Source organism: Petaurus breviceps, unplaced genomic scaffold (assembly GCF_028583685.1).
Source record: "Petaurus breviceps papuanus isolate PSGF00001 unplaced genomic scaffold, PetGlider_PUasm1.0 126, whole genome shotgun sequence".
Taxonomy (NCBI): Eukaryota; Metazoa; Chordata; class Mammalia; order Diprotodontia; family Petauridae; genus Petaurus; species Petaurus breviceps.
The window spans coordinates 74,917,470-74,935,675 of NW_027185655.1; the positions used below are offsets into that span (position 1 = coordinate 74,917,470).

The window sequence follows — 18,206 nt, forward strand, 5'->3', positions numbered from 1 at the left end:
TATTGACGTGCCATTATTATTTTCTGGGAAGCACGGAAGAGCAAGCTGGAAGCTTTTTGAGAGCTTTTCCCTTCTATTATCCTTAAATCTAGCTCAAACGCATTGTTCATGGAAGGGAAAAAAAAGCTGACCTGTTTAAATACTCTCTTCTCCCAGTATCCATCTGATTTTCCACCTACTACCAATGTATGCCCAGCACCACTTTCTCTTTCTTGGAGTTTTCATTAACCCAAGCAATCAGTCACCAGTCCCTAAAGCATATGAAATTGCTTGATTCCCAATCTGTAGCCTGGAGTCCCCCTCCTCTGGCTTCTGAATCTGAGGACAAATTTCATCTGCTGTGGAACCTTTGGGCAAAGGTAATCCTCATCACTGACAAAGTCTGTTTCCTCATCTGGAAAATGGTGCTAATACCTCTCATGCCACCTACCCCACTGAACTGTTGTGAAGAGATAACAGGAGCATAGGTTTGGAGCTGGAAGGGACCTTGGAGGCCATCTCATTCAATCCCCATATTGTATAAATGGGGAAACTGAGACCCAGAGATGTTAAATGGCTTACCCACAAGCTAACGTAATAGAACTTATATTAGAACCAAAGAGTCTTATTTCAAATGCAGCATCCTTTCCAATGGATTATACTGAGTCAATCTAGATCATGCATAGAGTCGGGATGTGAACTCAGGTTCTAGATGCTGTACTTGAGAACATTCTGAACAACCACCACCTATGCTATTGCTGATATTAATCAAGACTTAAAATGAGCTTGGTATAATAAAGCATGCATTTTAAGAGGCTGAAGTCCTACTTTCTAGAAACTTCCAACCTGTTTGGGAAAAACTTTTGACTGCAGATATTTTTCTCCTTGCCCATTGACCGCCACCCTTCTTCCTCCCCAGTCGCTTCCCCCGCCGTTTCCTCTCTCCCTCTCCCCTCACCTTATTCCTCCTCCTCTTCCCTTTCTCTTCGCCCCACCCCCCTGGCAGGTTTCATCTCCTGGGAACTGGGTGGTTCCTTCTCTCCTTTTGACCCCACCCCCGGCTACTCTTCCTCTGGCTGCTGCTAAAATCCGGAAGAGTGGAGTTGCCTCCCTGCAACTCCTCCTTGGCTCTGGCAAGCCAGACTGGGCATGCTCAGCAGTCAGGCAGGTTTTGGGGTTTTTTTTTTTTTTTTTTTTTTGGCTGCCAGTGGGTAGGCGGCTCTTGCTCTCCCGCAGCCTGCGGCATGCAGCCAGTGCATCCCTGAGGAGGCGGCGGCGGCGCACCGAGGAGGCGATCTGGATACTGGCCGCTCGCAGTAAGCACTGCTCTGGGGCTCGGGTGCGCAGGCGAGGGAGCCAGCCAGGGATGGAGGCGCTCAGCCCGGTCTCGCCGGGCTGGTGATGGCGTGTGGCATACGCTGGCTACCTGAGTGGCAACGTTCAGGTTAGCGAGGGCTCCCGTCGAGGAGAGGAAGGAGAGGGGTGGGGAGTGAAAGCCGGCTACGGCAAGCGAGCGCCCAAGGCGCAGGGACCTGGAGACACTGGGGCTGCTAACCGGCAGGGTAGCTAGCGGGCGAGAGTGGGGGGCTGCACCCGGCGTTTTGCGCCAGCTAACTTTGGGCTGACCAGCCCAGCAGATGGGGAGGCTGCGCGCTAGAGCGAATGCCGGGCATGGTGACGAGCGAGCGAGCTTCTCCGAGGGGCGCAGAATGCCGCAGAAGCCAATGGAGGGATGACTGGGGAGAGCGCGGCAGCGGGCAGTCCACCCGGGACCCGGGACCGCGGACCCAGAAGCATCCAGGCGCCGGGACTAGAATACTGGGGCTAGCAGACAGCCTTGGTCCCGCAGTTGGATGGATCGTGATTAACCTTCAGAGAGAAGGGGGGTTGTTCACCTCTGCGCTCCAGGATACAGCTTTTCAGTGGTCAGAAGAGGGCGGTGGGAATTTGGATTTCTTGCAACTCCTGGCATGTGTTGGTTGGCTCCAGTGCCTGGAACCGAGGTGTAATATGTGTTAGGGGTTGATGCCTTATTGAGAAGCTCTGGGAACCGTTGAGGCGTCAGTGTGTGGAAGGCTGCCGAGGGCTGGGGGGGAGGGGGCTTGTCTCTAGATCAGCGATGCTGCAGGAGCACTCGGAGCTGAGCTGTCAGTAAGAAGTGCGGAATGACATTACCGAGGCTGGGCTCAAGTTTCTACTAGAAGATAAAGCTTGGGCAAGTTGGCATCGGATTGTTTCATAGGGTGAAATGTGGAAATATACCTCATCTACTTTTAAAATAGACCTTTCTCTGATTTAAAAACACAGAGGGTACCTGAACCTATTTTTTTTAAAGCTCCTACCCCCAGAAAAGACTATATTGAGAAAACAAGCCAGCAAAAAAAAAAAAAGTTAAGATTTTTCGTTGCCATTATCTGCCCACACTGCAGAATTTAAACTACTATTAGAGCCAAGTTGTCGATGTATTTAAAGGTGCCTGGAGTGAAGTTATGGTTGTTATGACAGACTATACTTTGGGGTTTTCTTTTTCCTTATGTTTAAACTCAATACCTGGAAATCTAGCTCACTTGTAATGTTTAACGTATAATGAAATGACCTAGGCAGCTTGGTAGGGTGGAAACAAGGATTTTGGAGTCTAAAGCCTGCCTTTCCCTCTTGCTTTAAATGTGTGACCTGGGTCTGTCATTTGACCTCTGTGCTCACCAGTTTTCCCATCTTCAGATTGGAGATTATAATAGCACTGATTTTCAGTGACCTCTCTGGGTTGTTTTCAGAAAAACACTCTGGGGGCAGCCAGGTAGCACAGCGAGTAGGATCACCAGCCCCAGAGTCAGGATGACCTGGAATCAAATCTGGGCTCTGATACTTAGCGCCACACCCAGAAATAAATGGCCCTGTAACCTTGAGCAAGTTACTTAACCCCCATTGCTTTAAAAAAAAAAAAAAACACTGCCTACTTTAAAGACATGTAAATGTTCATTTTTATATAGCTATAGGGTCTGGATCTGTGATTTTATTAGTTTTGGAAATTCTTTCTACTAAGACAGAAGTACCTTCTCTTCAAACTATAGTTCTTTGAATGACCTGGAGCCCTAATGGGTTAAATGACTTGCCCAGGGTCTCACTGCTAGCTTGTGTTAGAGGTGAAACTCCAACATAGGTCTTACTGGCTTTGGGGCCAGCTCTCTATTCATTATGACAATCTGCAGCTCACATTATTTTATTATATTACTTATGACATTTTCCAGCTTTTGTCTGTCCATGAAACACAGGGGCATTGTTAAGCAAAGTGGTGTAAGCTGACAAGTAGATGCTTTATCTTAAACAGAGAGTATTGTAGTCTATAATCATCTTACCTTCTTAATTGTTACTCATGCAGTAATTGACCCATTGGAAGGTTTCTCCTTTAGTGGCCCCATTGGTCCTACTCCAAATCAGAATAAATACTTAGGGTTAAAAAAAAGAGACAGAAAGTAGGGTCATTTAAAACCACTGGAATTATAGGCTAAGACTTCATTCAGTTAAGCAAGATAAGCAAGCCCTTGCCCCTGTAGGAACTAATTAGGTAGTCTTTCTGTGATCTCCTAATTCCTAAAATCTAGGTTCCCAATGTCTCAGTAGCATCTTTGACAACAGTTCTTTCATGCCTTCTGTAAACAGCAGGCTTGTGCCTCTAGATGAGTTTGCCAGTTTTACTGCTGTGTTTTTGAGAATTTCAGGGTTCTTGATTTCTCTGCCCTTCACAAATCATTGCTTTTGAGTAGGCTCACAATTGTTCCACATTTCTGTGGGTCTGATCATCCTTTTTGCTAATAAGGATAAGACAAATCTACATGGCCACACATTTTCTATCCTATTGCTTGGCAAATACCATATCCAAGGGAAAAAACCCAGTAACTGAGGAACTAGTTACTTTGCTTCAGGTGTCTTTGGATTTTTTTTTTTTTTGAGGAGCAATTTGGTAATTTCAAACTGAGAAATAGCTTCCGTGCCATTAACAGACCAACATAAAAGCCTAACTTTTCCTTCCAGAGCAGAATTTGGTAAGAGGTTCTTCTAGGAACCCCATTCCAACAGCATCCAGTTGATAAGAGAGTAAATGGACTTTGTGGCAGTCCCTTGGTTGCTCAAGATTCAACTTCCATACAAGCATATTTAGTGTTCTTTAAGGCTTGTGGTTTTTGAAATTCAAAGATTATGCAAAATAACACCAGCTTCTAACTCATTTAGTTCTCTCCAGATTAGTAGGGTCAGTGAATGGGACTTTTGGGTGCATGACTACACACTTTTCAGAAGGAAATAAATAATCTCTTTAACAGAGGGTAGCCCAAGGGAAAATTCAAAATTATTCAGTTTTAGGAATTCTGATAACAGATCCCTAAAGCTGTCAGAAAATTCTCCCTGGCACAGATGGTTGTTAGTTTTTACTAGTTTAATAAGCCCTCAAATTAAAAATAAGAGAAATTGAGTTAATTGTGCTTTAAAAAAAAACATTTCATAATTTAAAACTGACTAATAAACTTAACCAATCCCCCAGGACACTCCAAAAAAGTTTTCCACTGAGGTTGTGTTGTCCTGGCAGCTGCCACTACCTGAAGGATTAAATGGAAGTGTCCTCTTTAGACCTTGTCCTTAGAGATATAGCCCTGTGCCTCAGTTTCTTCACAATCTTCAGAAACATCACACTCAGCCAACCATTTAGAGTTCAGAAATCACTTCCCTACAGTATGAAGAATCTTAGGGTCCAAAGTACATTAAGATCAACAAGTATAAACCATATTTATAGAGGTCAACTTTTAAAAAGAGGACCCTTTTAGGAACGTTCTTCGTTCTGGACTCGATTTGCTTCCCAGAACTAGGGTCTTATTTCAGTTGAGGGAATGATCTGAAAAGGCTGTCTCTTTTTAGCTCTTTCTTGCTTATTTATATTAACAGCCCAAGCCAGAGCTTTAATTTTTATTGCTACCCTCAAACCCTGAGGAAAGAAAATGCTTGTCTGAATTCTTAAGGTACTAGGTCTATCTCTATTCTCAGAAGTCAAAATTAACTTGTTGATCAAGTCAGTCTCTCAGGGATTTAAATCCTCATCTGCAATGTAGCAAAGTGGGCTAGAAATCCCTTTCAACTCTTAATCTATGATCCAAATGGATTATCCACTTAATTCCTCTCTTTTTAATCTCATTTTCCTAGTGGTCCTGTTTCCTGCATTTCCCCTCTCAGAGAACCCTTCTCCCTACCCCAATCTCCTACAAATCTAGACCAGCTTAGATCCTTCTTCCTTTACTGAGTTTTCTTTGTTCAGATCAGCTGGAAGGGGGGATACCTTTGAACTCCCTACTACTTATTATCAATATCATTCATAAACTATTTAACACAGACTGGTTTGTATCTGATATGCCTAAATTTCTTATCATTGGGTAGAGACTTTGACTTAGTATCACAGTATTTTTGTACATTGTCAGCAGGTACTTGGATAAAAGTTTGTTGAATGAACAAGCAAGTGAAGAGGATTCTTTTGTCTTTAATAGATTCTTTCCCCTATTATTCTGAGGCACCAGTATCTGCTCCCCTATTTTCAGTCTCCTGCCAATGGTTATAGCTTCAATGGTTAAAAGTACATATTTCTGCAAAAGCAGACATCCTGCTTTATAGGCGTTTATGTCACACTATACATATCATATGAATGATTCACTTTATATGTTAAATAACCAACCTGCTTATATTTATATGGTACTGAAACTGCTCTCTCAAAGTCTCTCAATAACATTCTTAATTGTCAAATTCGGTGGCCTTTTTCATAGGCTCATATATTTAGAGCTGTAAAGGCTATTGAGTTCAACCCTTTCATCCTTTTTTGAAGAAACTGAGGTCTGAGAAAGTTAAGGGTCAACTTACTGAAGTGAGGTTTGAACTTAGATCCTCCTGACTTCAATCCCAATGTTCCATCCACTCTTTCATACTCCCTCACTCTACAGGAGCTTCCATGTCTCTCCTCCATTTAAACCTGTTGGTTCTCTCCTTCTGGAAACTTTGCACTCTTGGTTTCTAGGACAACTACCTTTCTAAAAGTTCCTTTTCTGCCTAATCTCTAATATTTCCTTCTCTTCTTCCCTAGATATGCTATCATTTCACCAGGGTCTGCACTTATCCCTTATTGTTCAAGAAAGATAGTATGGCATAATGGAAATAACCCTGAATTTAGGATCAAAGAACCTAGGTTTGAATATTGGCTCTGACATTTGCTAGGTCTGTTGGCCTTAGTCCACATTTAACTCTCTCTTTGGATTTCAGATTCTTCATCCATGAAGTATAGAGATTGGGTTAGATGATCTTGAAGATTCCTTCCAGCACTAACTCTTGTAACTATATTCTCCCTTCAAAACCTTTGTCTGTACAGATGACTCTCAAATTTATATCTTAAGTTTTTACCTACCTCTTCCCCAAATTCCACACCCACATTTCTACCTACTTGCTTTGGCATATCCTGTTAGTATTTCAAACTCACTCTGAACAAAATTGATCCTAACATACTTTCCTCATATTAAAAATAAACAAAAAATTAAAACAAACAAAAAACTCCTCTTCTTTCTGACTTTCCTGTTTCTGTTAATGGCACCCCTATTTTCCTAGGTTGAAAATGTCAGCATCTGTTTTAATTATTTTCCATTTTTTGTGGGTTACCTCACCTTCCCTTGTCCCTACACACATATCCAGTCATTTCATCCATAAGACTACCACCTTATCAGTGTCTTTCCCTTCGCCCATTCTCTCCATCTTCACTATTACCACCTTAGTACAGGTCCTCATTACTTCTTGCTAGGTCATTTACAATATCTCTTAGCCCATCTCTTGGAGTCTTTTTTCTCATTCAATCCATCCTACACATGAATTACCAATTAGTTTTCCCAAAGCATAGCTCTGACGACAGATACCACTTAAAAACCTTCAGTGGTTCCCCATCACCAACAGAATAAAGTTTACATTTAGTAGATGTAGTGGCATTCAAGACCCTCCAAAATTTAACTTTAGCTTATTTTTGCAATCTCATCTCTCACTACCTGAATTCACACATCCTCTGCCCCAGCCAAACTGGATTTACTTGTTCCCCAAACACTTCCTGTCCTTCTCCATCTTCATATCTTTACTCTTGCTGCTCAAGGTTTAAAACTTCTTCTCCTCTTCTCCAGTTCCAAAACACTCTGACTAGTTTCTCCCCTTATTGTTATATCCTCCATAAAGCCTTCCTTGACCACTCAAGTGGGAATTTTTTCTTTCTCTCCCAAAATTCCTTATGACTTTGTTCACACCTTTCTGATTTCACTTTCCCATTATACTTTGTGTGTATAGGTGTATACTCTGCTCTCTTCTCACTATCCTGCCCACAATCACCACACATACATTGTGGGTAGTATTAAATATTTGTCAAATTCATCAACAAGCATTTCTTTTTTTAAAAAAATTATTTACTTATTTTTAGTTTGCACCATTTACTTCCATAAGATTTTGAGTCTTTAAATTTTTTTCCCCTCTCTTCCCTCCAACCTCCCCAAGACAGCATGCAATCTGATATAGTCTCTACATATATATTCATATTAAACATGTTTTCACATTAATCATGATGTAAAGAAGAATTAGAAACAGTGGAAGGGACGACCAGAAAAAAAGAAACAAAACAGGGGCAGCTAGGTAGTAGCCAGTGAATAGAGCACTGGCTCTGGAGTCAGGAGGACCTGAGTTCAAATACGGCCTCAGACACTTCACACTTACTATCCATGTGACCTTGGGCAAGTCACTTAACCCCAATTGCCCTGCCTTCCTCCCTCCAAAAAGCAAAAAAAGAAACAAAACAACAGAATAAAAAGAGAGCAAATCGTATCCTTCCATCTGTTCTCAGACTCCAAAGTTCTTTCTCTAGATGTGGATAGCATTTTCCATCATGAGTCTTTTGTAGTTGTCTTAGATCCTTGCATTGATGAGAAGAATTAAGTCTTTCAAAGATAGTCATCACACAATGTGGCTATTACTATGTATGATGTTCTCCTGCTCACTTCACTAAGCATCAGTTCATATAAGTCTTTCCAGGTTTTTCTGAAGTCCACCTGCTCATCATTTTTTATAGCACGATAGTATTCCATTATATTCATATACCACAACTTCTTCAGCCATTCCCCAGTTGATGGGCATCCCCTCAATTTCCAGTTGTTTGCCACCACAAAAAAGAGTTGCTATAAATATTTTTGTACATGTGTGTCCTTTTCCTGTTGGTTTTTTTTATGTCTTTAGGATACAGACCTAGGAGTTGTATTGCTGGGTCAAATGGTACGCACATGTTTATAGCCCTTTTGGCATAGTTCCAAATTACTGACCAGAATGGCTGGCTCAGTTCACAACTCCACCAACTATTCATTAGTGTTCCAATTTTCCCACATCTCCAACATTTAGCATTTTTCTACAACAAACATTTCTTAAGCATCTACTATGTATCAAGCATTGGGAACACAAATACAAAAGACAGCCCCTGCCCCTGAGGACTGTGCTTTCTTACTGTGGGGAATAATCCATGTTCACAGATAAGTAAATACAGGATATATACAAAATAATTTCAGAGAGGGTAAAGTGGACATTTATAATTGATGGAATCAAAAAGTCTTCATATATTGTAGCAGGTGGCATTTGAGCAGAGTCCTTAAGGGAGGTAGAAAGGAGGAAGGAGAATATTCCTACCATGAGGAACAGAACCTTAAGTTACTTACAAGAACAGCAAGCTGTCCAGTTTGGCCAGAACATAGAGTGTGTAAATCGTGATGTAAAATTCACCTGGAGACTTGACTTTTGTTGCTAAACAGAGGAATTTATGTTAGAGGCCATAGGGAGCCGCTGAAACTTCTTGATAAGATGTGTGACTGTCAGACGTGTTTTGAGAATATCAATGTGGCAGCTGTGAGGAGAGGGAAGACAGATATCCCATGGGTGATCCAGAGGGTCTGAAGTAGAGCGGGTTACAGTGTGAGCAGAGAGAAGAGAACAATTGGGAGAGATAGTTCAGATGTAGATTTGACAAGGTTTGGCAAATGATTGAATTTGAGGGGTGGTGTGTGAGGAAAGGTAAATGGGAGAATGTTGGTGCCCTCCAAAAGGCACAGCAAAGTCTTGGAAGGAAGAGAGGGAGGGGAAGGGTAAAGAGAGTGAGCTCTGTTGTAGACAGTGTTTGAGAGGGAAGATGTCCCCCAGGCAGTCATAGATTTAGAACTGGAATGGAAAAATGAATACAGTAATCTCTCTTACATACCACACCGATATCCAAAGAGTGCACTAGAGCTGGCACAGGACGCTTGATCGCCAAGACCCTCCGTAAAACGGCCAATTCTGCAAAATTTGTCTCTGACATTGAACAGTCAGTTACATCCCCACTTCTCTATTTGTCCCTCTCTGCTACCCCCTGGTGCTTCCTCTTTAATTTATAATTCCATGAAAGTAGTTTGTGTCTAAAACAGTTATAAATGTATTGTGAAATAAAGTTATCAAATCATGATCACAAACTCCTGTTGTTCATTTTCCCATAGACTCTGCCTCCCTTTTTTTAGTTATGAACTATTGTTTAGAACTCTATCTGGTGGAAATTTGAAACTATATGCATTGAATATCCTTTACAAATTTATATGTGAAAGCATCTTCTTATATAACAAATATCTTTCTCTTTTTAATAAAAGACGGTATATGTACAGACATGAAGGAAGGGAACTGGACTTGTCATTTCCTTAGTATTAGGAAACTCTCATAAAAGGAAACTCCCTCTGCCAATGTAGACAGCACCGTCTCTACAACTTACACTCTTAGAGAGAACACTAATGGTTAAGTGACTTGCCCTGAGTTACAAATCCAGTATTTCTCAAAGTCAGGACTTCTAGGGGCAACTAGAGAGTGTAATGGACAAAGAGCATCAGTCAGCCCTGGAGTCAGGAGTTAGACCTCAGACAATTACTAGCTGTGTGACCCTAGGCAAGTCACTTAACCCTGATAGCCTAAAAAAAAAAAACAAATCAGGACCTGAACCCAGATCTTCATTCTTCTCACTATCCTCTTTTACACGTGAGATATGTCTAAAATTGGAGGGGATTGGAAAAAACATGATATAGATGTATACAAAGGAATAGTGAAGTATAAAGAGGCAGTGGGGAGGGGCCAGAGCCAAGATGGAGGAGTAGAAGCAGGACCTCCCTGCATCCACCTTCCCCAATCCATGTAAAAAGGGGACTCTGAACAAAATTTGGAGCTGCAGAAACCACAACATGACACAGAGAAGCTAACCTCCCACTGAGGACAGCCAAGAAGGCCAGCAGGAATCAGCCAGCAAGCCCTCTGGGAGCCGAGCCCCACCCCACACCAAGGCTATAGCCCCAGGGCAGGCCTGACCAGTCTCCCCCTGGAGGGACTCCAGATCAGCAGCAGCTGTGGCCTTTTCCAGATTTATCAACATATAGATTCGAAGGACAAAGTGAGAGGTCAGTGCAGTCTGGACTTTGGGACCCAGTAAGTGGGAGTGCCTGGCTTTTGCCCCCAGCGGGAGAAGTCGCTGAATACTCATGCACAGCCAGCCAGTGCCACATGGCGGCTTCAGCTCCTGGCCTTCAGAGTGTAGGGGGACCAAGCACCAGTCTGAGGGGTAATCGCTCTTGCTTTAACCTTCTTGGATCTGGATTGCAGTCTAGGGTGGAGGTCCTGGGGTGTGTGTCCAGCTTGCCAGAGTGTGTGGAGTCCTCAGAGAGGGCACCCATCTAATACCTCTGGCAGCTGAGAAAACCCGATCATTGGGATGAAAGCTCCCCTGCCTGGTGACAGAGTCCTACTGTGGCAAAAAGTCCAGGGGTCCAGTGACTGAGAGGCGACATGACCAGGCAAAGGAAACAAAGCAGACAGAAGATTCCAACATTAGACTTCTATTTGGGGGACAAAAAGGAGCAAAGCATGGAACAGGAGGAAGACAGTGAAGTCAATACTCCTGCACCAAAAGCTTCAAAGTAAAACACTAGCTGGTTACAGGCCATAGAGGACCTTAAGAAGCAGATAAGAGATGTGGAGGAAAAATTGGGAAGAAAAATGAGAACAATGCAATAAATTATGAAATGAGAGTCAACAGCCTTACTGAGGAAAATAATACTTTAAAAAACATATTGACTCAAATGGCAAAAGAGGCTCAAAAAGGCAATGAGGAGAAGAATGCCTTAAAAAGCCAAATCTGTCACATGGAAAAAGAATCTCAAAAGCTCATTGAGGAGAATCATTGCTTCAGAATAAGACTGGAGCAAATGGAAGCTAATGACTTTATGAGAAATCAAGATGCTGTTAAACAGATCCAAACAAATGAAAGAATAGAATGCAATGTGAAATATCTCATGGGAAAAACCACTGACCTGGAAAATAGATCCGGGAGAGATAATTTTAAAATTATTGGTCTACCTGAAAGCCATGATCAAAGTAATAATCTAGAAATCATCCTCCAGGAAGTTCTCAAAGAAAACTGCCCTGATGTTTTAGATTAAATGAACTGTCCAAACTCACACAGATAGTAGCTTGCAGAGCTGGAATTTGAGCCCAGATCCTTGAATTCTCAGTCTGTCCTGCCTTCTATTATATCATACCACCTTTACCCAAGGCCAATTAGGTAGCAAGAAATTAATCTAGATTATAGAATAAAAACCCCAGGCCCTCTTACTTTCAACCAGTTCTCTCTTTATACTCAACCACACACACACACACACACACACACACACACACACACACACACACACACACACACGTCTTTATTTTTTTTTTAAGCAATCGGGGTTAAGTAACTTGCTCAAGGTTACACGGCCAGGTGTTTCTGGGTGGGTGCTAAGTGTCCGAGCCCGGGATTTGATCCCCAGGTCATCCCAACACTGGAGCCGGTGCTCTTACTCGCTGTGCTACCTGGCCGCCCCCACACATATCTTTCTATATATAGATTTAAATATGTGTGCAAAGAGAAAGAAAGCAAGAACAGAGATGGAAAGAAAAGGGTAAAGAAAGAGTTACCTTATCATGGCCAGACACACCAAGGTTGTGGGGAAATAATGGAGGAAAGAGAAACTATAGTGGACAGGCTAACTGCCAAGCTATTCCTCGAAGCAGATGCAGGTTCCATATCCTTGGGGTTTCCACCTTGACTGGGAGAACTTGTTAGAAACTTCTAATTTAGAGCTTATGGTCATTAGGACTGGGGATGGGCTGAAGTACCTCTCTGTAGAAAAGAAATGTTTGTTAAACTTGCTGAATAGTGCAAACAAGATGGCCATGAAAGTGTACTTGAGGTATTTGGTGCTAACAGAAGAGAGACTAGGACTCAAAGCCATCCCTGGCTCTATGACCATGAGCATTTTGTTCATTCTTGTACTACTTAGAGGTTTTTGTGAAGAAAGTATTAAAGACCACCCAGTATCACCCAGACTGATACTTTGATACACTAATTAAAAACATTCTTATCTATACTTTCTTTTTTTAAATTTTTTTCAAATGCTTTATTAACTTCTGATTTACATCATTCACTTCTGCCAGATTTTGAGTAACAAATTTTCTTTCCGTTTTTCCCCTACCCACCGCCTCAAAATAGCAGTCCCACAGGATATCCCCTCCTCCAATCTGCTCTCTCCCATATTTTCTCCCATACCCATTTCGACTTTTCCAGTGGATTTCTATGCCCCAGTGCCTGTATATCTTATTTTCCAATTACATGTAAAATAGTATTAAGAATATATATATATATATATATATATATATATATATATATATATGTATATTTGAGTATTTGATTTTAAAACTTTGAATTCCAGATTCATTCCCTTCCTCCCTTGTCTCCCATCCTTACTGGGAAGATATGCAGTTCAGTATAGGTTGGACATGTGTGGCTAATGCAAAACAATAACATAGTAGATATAATGTAAAAGACTGACTATATTTCCCTCCCTCCTATCCCACCTCCCACTTGTTCTATTCTCTAATTTGATCCCTCTCTTTTCAAAAGTGGGTGCTCCCAACTTCCCTCCCTCCCAGCCTGCCCTCCCTTTCATCTTCCCCCTCTCATCCCCTTCCCCCTTCTCCTGGAGGGTGAGATACCCTATTTAGTGTGTATTTCATTCCCTCTCTGAGCCAAATTCAGTGAGAATAAGGTTGACCCATCCCCTTTTGCCTTCCTATTCTTCCCCTCCATTGTAACCATTTTCTCTTCCTCTTCTATGAGATAGTTTGCCCCATTCTGTCTCTCCCCATCTCCTTTCATTATATTCCTCTCTCACCTCTCAATTTCACCTTTTAAGTATCATCCCTTCCTATGTGACCTCTATCTATGTATACCTGTAAAAGTATATACACACATTAACATATGTATTCATATGCCCATATACCCTCATATATACATATATATGTACTTATATATATATATATTTCTATTCCCTTCAACTACTGAGAAAAGTTTCATAAGTTACAATTATTGTTTTTCCATGTAGGAATGTTAATAGTTCAACTTTGATAAGTTCCTTATGATTTCTTTTCCCTGTTTACCTTCTCATGCTTCTCTTGCTTCTTATATCTGAATGTCAAATTTTCTATTCAACTCTGGTTTTTTTCAGCAAGAATTCTTGAAAGTCCTCTATTCCACTGAATGACCATATTTTCCCCTGAAACAGGATACTCAGTTTTGCTGGTTAGATGACTCCTGGTTTTAATCCCAGCTCCTTTGACCTCCGGAATATCATATTCCAAGCCCTTCGATCCCTCAGTGCAGAAGCTGCCAGATCCTGGGTTATCCTGATTGTGTTTCCACAATATTCAAATTGTGTCTTCCTGGCTGCTTGCAATATTCTCTCCTTAATCTGGGAATTCAGGAACCTGGCTATAATATTCCTAGATGTTTTCTTTTTGGGATATTTTTCAGCAGGTGATCGGTGGATTCTTTCAACCTCTATTTTGCCCTCTGGTTCTAAAACATCAGGGCAGTTTTCTGTGAGAACTTCCTGGAGGATGATTTCTAGGTTCTTTCTTTGATCATGGCTTTCAGCTAGTCCAATAATTTTTAAATTATCTTTCCTGGATCTATTTTCCAGGTCAGTGGTTTTTCCCATGAGATATTTCACATTGCATTCTATTCTTTCATTTGTTTGGATCTGTTTAATAGCATCTTGATTTCTCATAAAGTCATTAGCTTCCATTTGCTCCAGTCTTGTTCTGAAGCAATGATTCTCCTCAGTGAGCTTTTGAGATTCTTTTTCCATGTGACAGAATTGGCTTTTTAAGGCATTCTTCTCCTCATTGCCTTTTTGAGCCTCTTTTGCCATTTGAGTTAGTCTATTTTTCAAGCTGTGATTTTCCTAAGTCAGGCTATTGACTCTCATTTCATAATTTTCTTGCATCATTCTCATTTCTCTCCCCAGTTTTTCCTCCACTTCTCTTATTTGCTTCTTAAGGTCCTGTATAGCCTGTAACCATCTAGTATTTTACTTTGAAGCTTTTGGTGCAGGAGTATTGACTTCACTGTCTTCCTCCTGTTCCATGCTTTGCTCCTTTTTGTCCCCAAAATAGGAGTCTAATGTTGGAATCTTCTGTCTGCTTTGTTTCCTTTGCCTGGCCATGTCACCCCTCAGTCACTTGACCCCTGGGCTTTTTGCCACAGTAGGACTCTGCCACCAGGCAGGGGAGCTTTCATCCCAATGATGAGGTTTTCTCAGCTGCCAGAGGTATTAGATGGGTGCCCTCTCTGAGGACTCCACACACTCTGGCAAGCTGGACACACACCCCAGGACCTCCACCCTAGACTGCAATCCATATCCAAGAAGGTTAAAGCAGGAGCGATTACCCCTCAGACTGGTGCTTGGTCCCCCTAGACTCTGTAGGCCAGGAGCTGAAGCCGCCATGTGGCACTGGCTGGCTGTGCATGAGTATTCAGCGACTTCTCCCGTTGGGGGCAAAAGCCAGGCACTCCCACTTACTGGGTCGCAAAGTCCAGACTGCACTGACCTATCACTTTGTCCTTCGAATCTATGTGTTTATAAATCTGGAAACGGCCACAGCTGCTGCTGATCTGGAGTCCCTCCAGCAGGAGGCTGGTCAGGCCTGCCCTGGGGCTATATCCTTGGTGTGAGGCTGGGCGAGGCTCCCAGGGTGCTGTGCTGGCCAATTCCTGCTGGCCTCCTTGGCTGTCCTCAGTGGGAGGTTAGCTTCTCTGTGTCATTTTGTGGGTTCTGCAGCTCCAAAGTTTGTTTAGAGTCTTCTTTTTCCATGGTTTGGGGAAGGTGGAAGCCGGAGCAGCAGGGAGGTCCTGCTTCTGTGTCGCCATCTTGACTCTGCCCCTTATCTGTACTTTCAAGCTGATATCTAGGTATTTATTTGACTCGGTTCAGATACTTATGGAAGTTGTCTCTGTCAGACAAACTTTCTTCTCTTCTTTCTGCCACCCTGGATCCTAGCAGAGAATCTTTCTTGCCTCCTCTTTACCTTCTCAGAGCACTTTTACATTTGAGATTAAATGAGTCTTTGAGATTTAAAAAAAATACTCAAATTGTTTCTTCCTGACTGCTTGTAATATTTTCTCTTTGACCTGGAAACTCTGGAATTTGGTTATAATATTTCTAGGAGTTTTCTTTTGGGGATCTTTTTCAAGAGGTGATTGGTGAATTCTTACAGTTTCTATTTTACCCTCTGGTTCTAGAATATTTGGGCTGTTTTCCTTGATAATTTCTTGCAAGATTGTGTCTAGGCTCTTTTACTGATCATGGCTTTCAGGTAGTCTCATAATTTTTAGATGATCTCTCCTGGATCTGTTTTCCAGATCAGTGGTTTTTCCAATGAGATATTTCACATTGCCTTCTATTTTTTTCATTCTTTTGGATCTGTTGTATAATATTTTCATTTCTCATAAAGTCATTAGTTTCCATTTGCTCCAATCTAATTTTGAAGGAATTATTTTCTTCAATGAGCTTTTGAACTTCTGTTTCCATCTATCCAATACTGCTTTTTATGGCATTCTTCTCATTGGCTTTTTGGACCTCTTTTGCCATTTGAGTTAACCCCTATTTTTTATGGTGTAATTATCTTCTGTATTTTTGCTGGTTTCCTTTAGCAAAAGCTCTTGACTAGTTTTTCATGATTTTCTTGCATCACTCTCATTTCTCTTCCCAATTTTTCCTCTTCTTCTCTTGATTTTCAAAATCCTTCATGGTCTGCTAACAATTCATATTTTTCTTGGAGGCTTTTGATGCAGGAGTTTTTATTTTATTGTCTTCTTCTGGTTCTATGTTTTAATCTTCTTTGTCACCAAAGAACGATTGTATAGTTTAATTTCTCTTCCTTTGTTTGCTCATTTTCCCAAGCAATTACCTGATTTTTGAGCTCTTTGCCACAATAGAGCTCTGCTTCCAGAGTGGAGAGTGCTGTGTCCCAAATTTCTGGGGTTCTGCCCAGCTGTTGTCAGAGCTTCTTCTAGGCACCTGCCTCAGAACTGTGAGGACTCCAACACCACTGTCACCACAAGCTCTGCCACACCAGCAATCCTCACCCCAGGACCACCACCCAAGACTACATCTCAGATCCAAGCAGGGCAAGGCAAGAGAATCCAACCTCAGCTCCAGCAGAGATTCCAGCAACTGCCCTCTGATCAGTCTCTTGGTTCCCCCCCCCACCATCTGTGGGCCTTGAGCTGTGGAAGCAGCTGCTACCACAGCCACCACTGCCCCCCCCCCACTCCAGGGTCACCCAGGTCCAACAGAGTTTCCCCACTGACCTATTACTTTCTCTTTTGTGTTTATGGGTTGAGAAATCTGGAAACTGCCACAGCTGCCAGTGATTCAGTCCCCTGAGTCTACTACATTTGCTCTGTGCCAGCGCAACCCATGCAGGACTGCACTCCACTCCCAGCCCAGTGCAATAGACCCTTTCTGTCAGTCTTCCAGGCTGCCTTCAGTGGGAGATTTGTTTCACTCTGTCATTTTGTGGGTTCTGTAGCTCTAAAATTTATTTAGAGTCATTTTTACAGGAATTGGAGGTAATTGAAGGATGAGTCCAAGTAAGTTACTGTTTTTACTCCACCATCTTGGCTAGTAGCATCCTATGAAATATTTTTAAATAATTAAGTTGTTTCTGGATTCCCAACCCTGAACTTGATTTATGCAGTGCCCCCAGATTGTAATGTTTCGTAAGACTGGAAACTGGGTCCCAGAGATATTTAAATATTTGCTCCAGGTCCTGCTGGGTATAAGTGGCTAACTACATCTTTTCTGCTTAGCTACACTTGACTAAGTCCTCAAGTCAAGTTCTTCCTCCTCCCAGAACCTATATCTAAGCCATCCTGACCATATAGTATAGATTTATCTCTCAGCTTTCCTACTCCCATAGCACTGACTGTGTATTACCTTCCCTTGAATACTTCCTTCATACTATCCTGACTTGTCTTTATGTGTTCTCAAATTGGAAACCCCTTAAAGACAGGGAATGGACCTTATATTTCTGCATTCTCAAAGCACTTAGCAAAAAGTTGCACATATTTAAGAGAGGCTCAGTATATACCCTTTCAAGTGTAATTGAATTGATATTGAAGCAAGTTCTAACTTCACACAAATAAGCATTTTATTAACCATTTACTGCTAAGAAGGTAAAAATAGATTAGTTCCTAATATGAGATCAAAGAGCTCACTCTCATAGGCATGGATAAATAAAAATAAATATATACAAAGTAAGTTTGGGGGTGGGGAGGTAGGAGGGAATGCTAACAACTGAGATAAAAGCCTCTAAAATGCCTTTGTAAAGTCAGGGAGGCCAAAGATAGAATGTCAGTTACGAAAAATAGAAAGTAGGCCTGTCTGCCTGACATGTATGAATAGGACTCGATTTGGAAAGATAGGTTGGTGGAGAAAGATGATGAAGGTTTTCAAAGCTAAACAAGAGTTTGTATATTATCCTCAAGGCAATAGAGAGAGACCAGAGTTTCTTGAGTGAGGGGAGTATCATAATCAGATTCATGATTTAGGAAAATCTACTTTGGCAGCTATCCAAAGGATGGATTAGAAAGGGAGACAGAGAGATCAGTGAGAAGGCTGTTGTAATAGGCCTGCCAATGAGGGCCTGAGTGTGGTGTGAATAGACATTTATGAGAGACGCTTTGAAGATAAAGTTGGTGACTCATGGAGTCTAGTTGAATATGGAAGATGATAGAGAGGGGGGAA

General features: G+C 41.8%; 1 protein-coding gene across 2 annotated transcripts in view; it reads left to right on the plus strand.

Moving 5' to 3' along the window:
- The first annotated feature begins 1,102 nt into the window (after positions 1-1,102).
- The window catches only part of MFAP3L (microfibril associated protein 3 like), a 71,209-nt gene continuing 54,105 nt past the window's right edge, over positions 1,103-18,206 (plus strand). The window contains exon 1 of one of the 2 annotated variants that reach the window (XM_069097026.1): positions 1,103-1,423. The gene's annotated coding sequence lies outside the window, so the exon portion shown is untranslated. The remainder of the gene's footprint in view (positions 1,424-18,206) is intronic. The other variant, XM_069097036.1, reaches the window with a different exon arrangement.